At 51.0% G+C, this 8853-nt stretch overlaps 1 long non-coding RNA gene across 1 annotated transcript in view; it reads right to left on the bottom strand.

The window, feature by feature from the left end:
• LOC116967803 overlaps positions 1-8558 on the bottom strand; it is a 22239-nt gene extending 13681 nt beyond the window's left edge. The window contains exons 1-2 of the long non-coding RNA XR_004410327.1: positions 8548-8558; positions 5038-5045 (exon numbers count right to left, since the gene is read on the bottom strand). This is a non-coding gene — a long non-coding RNA (uncharacterized LOC116967803). The remainder of the gene's footprint in view (positions 1-5037; positions 5046-8547) is intronic.
• Positions 8559-8853: the final 295 nt, after the last annotated feature.

Here is an 8853-nt window from a genome sequence, read left to right on the forward strand (position 1 = left end):
GGAACCTGGGAGCTCCAAACTGGCACGGCCTTGTCGGCTTCGGCAGCCGCGGGCTCCAACCAGGAAGCGGCCGTTCCAGGTGGCCCAGCCGCCGAAAGGACTCTCCCGACGCCGGGGCAAGACCACCCGGTGAGAACGGCCAGGAACATCGGGCCTCCGTAGAGGCAATTGCGGTGGCCTCAATAGGCCTGACTTTGGGGTGAACATGGGGTGGGGACTGGACATTGTGCCTTCCCCCACAGTGCTATCCACTGTGGGGGGATGATTTTTTTGTCTAATTGTAGTCCTGTAGGTCTGTGTCAAAGATGGCTGCCGTGAAGAGAGAGTGGACGCTGGCGCGCTTTGGCTGCCGCTGCTCCCTCTTCACACTGTGTTTTTGATTTTCTGTTTTTGGATTGAATTCTGTTTTTAATTTGTGTCTCTGTGATGTCTTTTTTACCTGTTCTATTCCAATTATATGTTTTTATTCCGATTACTATGTAAGGTGTCCTTGAGATGTCTGAAAGGCGCCCATTAAATAAAATTTATTATTATTATTATTACATTTACCAAGCCTATTTACGTCCTTGGAGTGCTTGGAGATGCAACATCTTGCCTGTCCAATCCCTTAATCATTTTATATGTTTCTATAAAAGCCTGAGATCCCGCGCTGGGGAAAAGAATCTACGACCGGCCTACATCTACCGCTGGCGCGGCGGGGCCTTTTACCATCCGGCGCGGGGTCCCTCGCCAGGGACTGCTGGAGAGGAGCTCTGACAGCCGGCCCTGCGGTCTGTGGTGCTTCTGCCTGCGGCGCGGCGGGAACTTTAAATCTTCGACCGCCAGCCTGCGGCCTACACCAACCTGAAGCCCCGATCTCCGGTGGGGCAGCACCGATTCAGGACTTACCTGGACTTAATCTGAACTTTACCTTGTCTGTATATCTGGATGCCAGCAGCAGCGGCTGCGGAGGGTTGAGGTCCCGACCACGGGGGAAAATGGAGGAGGACTGGCCAAATTTTGTGCCTTCCACCACAGTCATGAATGTTTGTGTTAAATTTTGATTGTGTTTGTGTGTGTTCTTTTTCATTGTACCGCTGCTGGCAAATTCAAATAAAACTGATATTGATTGATTGATATTGAAATACATTTATATGTTTCTGTAATAATTTTATATGTTTCTATATGCATCCGGCGTGTGTGATCCCTGTCGGAATCGTGTGTGGTTCAATGACATTGCCCCTCATTCTTTCCGTCATGAATAACACCAGGCTGAGTCAACCCAGTCGCCCGTCATGAATAACACCAGGCTGAGTCAACCCAGTCGCCCATCATGATGGTTTCTGCCAAGGACTCATGAGAAGGGAGAGACTTATGGAGTCCTGGTGAAATACAACACGAAAACAGGCCCCTCATCCTGTCCTGAATATCAACCTCCCCTCATGGCATCGACCCTAAGCTGAGGCATAGAGAGGGCGGAAATGTGAAAGTCTAGAGGGGTAAAGCTTTGGGTGTGAAGGGCAACATTTAAAGGACATGTGCAGGGCAAGGATTTTATACAGAGGGTGGTGGGTGCCTGGAACACACTGCCAGAGGTGGTGATGGAGGCAGATACCAGAATGGGATTTGAGGCTTTGCAATAGACAATAGACAATAGGTGCAGGAGTAGGCCATTTGGCCCTTCGAGCCAGCACCGCTATTCAATGTGATCATGGCTGATCACCCCCAATCTGTACCCCGTTCCTGCCTTCTTCCCATATCCCCTGACTCCGCTATCTTTAAGAGCCCTATCTAGCTCTCTCTTGAAAGCATCCAGAGAACCTGCCTCCACCGCCCTCTGAGGCAGAGAATTCCACAGATTCACCACTCTCTGTGAGAAAAAGTGTTTCCACGCCTCCGTTCTAAATGGCTTGCTCCTTATTCTTAAACTGTGGCCCCTGGTTCTGGACTCCCCCAACATCGGGAACATGTTTCCTGCCCCTAGCGTGTCCAAGCCCTTAACAATCTTATATGTTTCAATGAGATGCCCTCTCATACTTCTAAACTCCAGAGTGTACAAGCTCAGCCGCTCCATTCTCTCAGCATATGACAGTCCCGCCATCCCGGGAATTAACCTTGTAAACCTATGCTGCACTCCCTCAATAGCAAGAATGTCCTTCCTCAAATTAGGGGACCAAAACTGCACACAGTACTCCAGGTGTGGTCTCACTAGGGCTCTGTAAATAGGCACAAATCTGCATGGAATGGAGGGAATTGGATCACGTTCAGGCAGAGGAGATCAGATCAATTTGACACAAAATGCTGGTGAAACTCAGCGGGACAGGCAACATCTTTGGACGGAAGGAATGGGTGACGTTTTGGGTCGAGACCCATCTTCCGACTCAACCCGAAACGTCACCCATTCCTTTCCTCCAGAGATGCTGCCTGTCCCGCTGAGTTACTCCAGCATTTTGTGTCTATCTTCGGTTTGAATCAGCGTCTGCAGTTCCTTCCAGCACATGAGTTTAATTTGGCATCATGTTGGGCACGGACTTAGTGGGCCGAAGGGCCTGTCCCTGTGTTGTGTACTGATCTATGCTCTCTGCTCTATGTAGAGTGGCACAGTGGCGCAGTGGTAGAGAGGAGAAGGGGAGTGGCAGGCGTGTCTTGCTGGAGTGATACAGGCTGATAGAAGCAATTCATGATATAAGACATGCACAGTGCATTCAGAAAGTATTCAGACCTCTTCACTTTTTCCACATTTTGTAACGTTACAGCCATATTTTAAAATTGATCAAATGCATTATTTGAAAATCAACAATCTACACACAATACCCCAGAATGAAGAAGCAAAAACAGATGTTTAGTAATTTTTGCCAAGTAATTAAAAATAAATAACATGAAATATCACATTTACATAAGTATTCAGACCCGTTGCTATGACATTCAAAATTGAGCTTCGGTTCATCCTGTTTCCATTGATTATCCTTGAGATGTTTCTACAACTTGATTGGAGTCCACCAGTGGTAAATTAAATTGATTGGACATGATTTGGAAAGGCACACATCTGTCTATATAAGGTCCCACAGTTGACAGTGCATGTCAGAGCAAAAACCAAGCCATGAAGACGAAGGAATTGTCCGTAGACCTCCGAGACAGGATTGTGTCGAGACACAGATCTGGGGAAAGGTAACAAAATGTGGAAAAACGTAACAAAATGTGGAAAAACTGAAGGGGTCTGAATACTTTCTGAATGCACTGTATAAACAGTTGCATTAGAGCAACTTGTCATCTGAAAGCTGGGCCAATCCCTACAACAGTGCAGGGCAGCACAGTGGCACAGAGGTAGAGTTGCTGCCTAATGCCCCTGTCCCACTTAGGAAACCTGAACGGAAACCTCTGGAGACTTTGCGCCCCACCCAAGGTTTCCGTGCGGTTCCCGGAGGTTTTTGTCAGTCTCCCTACCTGCTTCCACTACCTGCAACCTCCAGCAACCACCTGCAACCTCCGGGAACCGCACGGAAACCTTGGGTGGGGGGCAAAGTCTCCAGAGGTTTCCGTTCAGGTTTCCTACTTGGGACAGGGGCATTACAGCGCAGAGACCTGGGTTCGATCCCGACTACGGGTGCTGTCTGTACGGAGTTTGCATGTTCTCCCTGTGACCTGCGTGGGTTTTCTCCGGTTTCCTCCCACACTCCAAAGACGTACAGGTTTGTAGGTTAATTGGCTTGGTGTGTGTGTAAATTGTCTCTAGTGTGTGTGTGGGATGGTGCTAGTGTGCGGGGATAGCTGGTCAGCACGGACTCGGCGGGCCGAAGGGCCTGTTTCCGCGCTGTATCTCTAAACTAAAGTGAGTGAACCGAACTCCAGCCCAACCCTCTCCTACATCGGTGAGTGGGGAAGGAAAGGGTTCCTTGTTATTTAAGCACAGGGATGATTCACGGCCCTTTGCACATGGGGAGGACGTGGAGTTTGGAGATTTGTTTCTGTGTCGGTAATACGAACTGCATTGTGTGTTGTGATGAATTGCAATTAGCCCATGCACGATAAAGAACAGGGGCTCAGGAATGTCTGGTCTGTCAGATGGGGAGATTTATTTGTCCTGAGCGCCTGGATGTTGGGTCACAACGCTCCCAAACTCATTAATTAAAGAACTCTGCTGCAAAACATAAATATGCTGTGCTGCCATTTAAACCCTCTCCAGTCAGTGGCCCGAGTGGAAAAACAAGGGAGCTGTCAGGATGAAAGGAGTGGAGGCTTGGCGGTGTTGATGTGCTCCAGTTACCATGCGGTCGTCAGGAGAAGGGCCCTTTCATGAGGGGCTACGGGCCTGATGTCATCCACAGGACAGCCAGACCCTCCGCTGACCCCGTCGGACGCCCAGAAGCCGCCCACGTCCGAGCCCCCTGACTCGCTCTCCACGTGGAAAGGCTGAAGTTCATACGCCGATCATAAGTTTAGTTTAGAGATACAGTGCGGAAACAGGCCCTTCGGCCCACCGAGTCCGTGCCGACCAGCACATTAACACTATCGTACACTACACACACTAGGGACAATTTACATTTATACCAAAGATAGACACAAAAAGCTGGAGTAAGTCAACGGGACAGGCAGCATCTCTGGAGAGATGGAATGGGTGGCGTTTCAGACATTTACACCAAGCTAATTAATCTACAAATCTTTGGAGTGTTGGGGGAAACCGAAGATCTCGGAGAAAACTCACGAGGAGAACGTACAAACTCCGTACAGACAGCACCCGTAGTCGTGATCAAACCCGGGTCTCTGGCGCTGTGAGGCAGCAACTCTACCGCTGTGCCACCCTTTGGTTAGTAGTTCCACCAAGATGCAACACAGAATGCCACAGGAGATCCTTCTTCCCTGTGGCTATCAAACTGTACAACTCCTCCCCCTTCTGTCGTGGGGTAGACCGAGACTGACACGAAAGGCAGGGGAGGCCAAGTCAATGGATATTTTTTAAGGTGGAGATTGATAGGTTCTTGATTAGTACGGGTGTCAAGGGTTATGTGGAGAAGGCAGGAGAATGGGGTTGGGAGGGAAAGATAGAATGGCGGATTAGACCTGATGGGCTGAATGGCCGTATTCTGCTCCTATAAATACGATACGATAAAATTCTGCTCCGACTGAACTTGGAAACTAAATATCCATTAGAGACTAGAATAAGTGGGACCCATTGGGTCCCAGCTTCACACGGGAGGGCTGGTCCCCCAACACAATATTCCACCTCTCCACCAATTCTGGTGGCCAGAGGGGAAGGGGGGGCTTTCTGGAGCGCTAGTGTGGGTGTTGTGGGCTGAAGGGACTGGTTTCCAGAGGGCTAGTATGGACATTGTGGGCCGAATGGATCTATTTATTTATTTATTTATTAATTTATTTTATTTATTATTTATTATGAAACTACTTTTATTCAAAAAATAAACATAAACATAGAGTATTAACACAATCAAAGACTGCCTATGCTGACAGTTTACAAACAAATGATCGTCAAATTAATAACGTCAACGTCAACTGGACCCACGAATGGCCGTTGAAGGTCGAGTGTTCCGTTTATCAACAAAACACTCGACCTTCATCGGCGACCAGTATTCATGGAAAGCCTCCAAAGTCCCCATGGACACCACGTGTTCCCTCTTAACACTTAAACAAAATTATCAACTTAAAATATTAACATTCTTATCGATAATATATTCAACCTCCTGTGGTGACCAGCGTGCACAGAAGGCCTCCACAGTCCCCATGGACACCACGTGTTCCCTTTCTAGGGACACGCGTGCTCGGACGTAACCCCGGAAAAGGGGCAGGCAGGCGACCGGTGTGCGGCCATCGACTGCCCGCTGCCTGGACCCGCGAATGGCCATCCTGGCCAGGCCCAGGAGCAGACCGACAGGGAGACCCCCTCCTCCCTCCCATCCTTCCCCCCTCTGCACCGGGTGCCTATAAATTAATAGTGTTGGACTAAAATGTAGCCAAAACTTGAGGAGCAGCCCTTTCAGATATTCGAACAGTGGCTGCAACCTCTCACACTCTATGTACACATGGAACACGGTCTCTTCCTCACCGCAGAAATGACAAGCAGGGGAAGAGTCCGTGAACCGGCTCAAATACCTATTACAGGCCACGGCTTTGTGCAATACTCTCCACCCCAGGTCCCCGATGTAAAGGGGGAGGACTCCCTTGTAGAGAGACCTCCACTGGGGCCGCTCCCCTCGTCAGGTGGTAACACGGACTGCCAGGGTGTGTCTGGACGAAAGACGAGGGCGAGGAAGTAGAGAGTGTGCAGGAGCAGCCTGTACAGTACGCGCCTCTCCGCGTCACAGAACGGTACACTGGGCATCTGTGGGAGGGCTTACCTGCTGTGTGCAATGATGTGGCTGAACACCTGGATGATCCCCTAACTCTGGAGGAGATGACTGGTGCCCTGCACCAGCTCAAGGGGGGCAAGTCTCCAGGGCTGGATGGGCTGACTGTGGAGTACCTTAGAGCCTTCTGGGATGTCCTGGGGGATGACTATATGAAGGTTCTGGGGGAGAGCCTGGCGACTGGGGAGATGCCCTTCTCGTGGCGCAGGGCAGTTGTTGTCCTGCTGCCCAAGAAGGGCGATCTCCGCCTTTTGAAGAACTGGCGCCCGGTCTCTCTCCTCAGCACGGACTATAAAGTTTTTGCCCGGGCATTAGCGAATCGCCTGGGTCCCGTGTTGTCCCAGGTGATCCACCCTGACCAGTCGTACACAGTCCCGGGCCGGTCCATCCAGGACAATGTTCATCTGGTCCGGGACCTGATCCATCTGACCCAGGGGGCTGGTCTGTCGGTCGCCTTTCTCTCCCTCGACCAGGAGAAGGCGTTCGACAGGGTGGAGCATGATTACCTTCTGGGGACTCTGCAGGCGTTCGGATTTGGACCACACTTTGTGGCCTGGGTTCGACTTTTATACACTGCTGTAGAATGCCTTGTTAAGGTCAACGGCTCTTTGTTGGCCCCCTTTCCCTTTGAGAGGGGGGTTCGTCAGGGATGTCCCATGTCCGGCCAGCTGTACTCCATCTGTGTTGAGCCTTTCCTGTGCCTTCTCCGGAGACGGTTGACAGGCCTGGCTTTATCAGGACCGGGGATGGAGGTGGTCCTCTCGGCCTACGCCGACGATGTCATTCTGATGTTCACCGACCCTGTTGACCTGCGGAGGATGCGTGAGTGCCAGCAGGTTTTCTCGGCTGCTTCCTCCGCCAAGATCAACTGGGGGAAGTGTTCTGGTCCCTTGGTGGGTGGGTGGCAGGTGGACTCCCTGCCGGAGGAGATGGCAGGTTTTGCGTGGAATACCACGCACCTCCTCTATCTGGGGGTCTACCTGAGTCCCAATGAGAGGGGGTGGCCGGCGAACTGGCAGGAGCTGGAGGCGAAGGTGATCGCCCGGCTGGGACGTTGGTCCGGCCTACTTGGTGTGCTCTCCTACAGCAGGGCTGTAGTTATTAACCAGCTGGTGGCCTCTGTGCTGTGGTACCGGATGGCCACTATGGTCCCGTCCTCTTATTTTATAACCATGTTACAGAGGAGATTGGTCAACTTTTTCTGGGGCGAGAGGAACCACTGGGTCTCTGCTGGGGCTCTGAGTCTCCCATTGGAGGAGGGTGGTCAGGCGCTGGTCTGTATTCGCACCCAGGTGGCGGCTCTCCGACTCAGGACCCTGCGGAGGTACATCTACTCGGACTACCCTCCTAAATGGCACGTGTTGGCGACGTATTTTTTACGCCAGGGGCGCTGCCTTCAGAAGGGCTCACGGCTCCCATTAGCGGGAATGAGTCGACGCGCTAGGCGGGAGTTGCCTGGCTTTTACCGTGACCTCTTGAAGGCCAGGAATTTGGTCACCTTCAGCCAGGGCCCTACTCCTCAGGGGGAGGGGGGTGTCGTGGCTGTGATGGTGGGTGTTGAGGAGAGACGTGTGCATGGAACGATTCCGGACGAGCTTGCCCCCGTTCAGTCGGAATTGTTCATAGGGCCCAAGGCCCGGGTCCCTCCCCGAGAGCCGGCCCCATGCAACATGAGCCGCCTTTCCGAATGGATTCTTGGGCTGGCGGCTCAGTCACTCAAGCCTGGTGTGCTGGCAGCTCACTCACTCATGGCTGGTGGACTGGCAGTTGACTCACGGCTATTCCTTGACATTCCATTTCAAGCAGGGTGCAAGGCCACCAGATTCAAGTGCAGTTTCATACCACTTCAAAGCAGGATGCAAGGCTACCAAATTTAAATGCAGTTTCATACCACTTCAAGCAGGGTGCAAGGCCACCAAATTCAAGTGCAGTTTCTACCACTTCAAGCAGGGTGCAAGGCCACCAAATTCACGTGCAGTTTCATACCATTTCAAGCAGGGTACAAGGCCACCAAATTCAAGTGCAGTTTCCTACCATTTCAAACAGGGTGCAAGGCCACCAAATTCAAATGCAGTTTCATACCATTTCAAGCAGGGTGCAAGGCCACGAAAGACAGAGTTGTGACCTCTTCCTCCCCCATCTTGCAGAGACTGAGCCACGCCCACACATCCGGGTTTTATAGTCCCCCCCCTCCTTCCATAGGGCAAAAAACACTTTTCCATTTTCAAAGCAAGCAAGCAACACTTCCATTTCTAAGCAAGCAACACTTTCCCATTTTCCAAGCAAGCAAGCAACACTTTAGCATTTTCAAAGCAACCAACACTATAGCATTTTCAAAGTTTTGCATTTTGAAACTGCATTTTCAAACTATATTTTCAAACCACATTAAGGGCATTCACAGTTTAGTAAACATGTGTTCAGTATTATTCACAGCTCAGACTGAGAGACGTGACCTCTCACTCCCCCATCTTCCAGAGACTGACACCGGAAGGGGCGTAACCTTCATGCCATGATTGAC

Source organism: Amblyraja radiata, chromosome 41 (assembly GCF_010909765.2).
Source record: "Amblyraja radiata isolate CabotCenter1 chromosome 41, sAmbRad1.1.pri, whole genome shotgun sequence".
Taxonomy (NCBI): Eukaryota; Metazoa; Chordata; class Chondrichthyes; order Rajiformes; family Rajidae; genus Amblyraja; species Amblyraja radiata.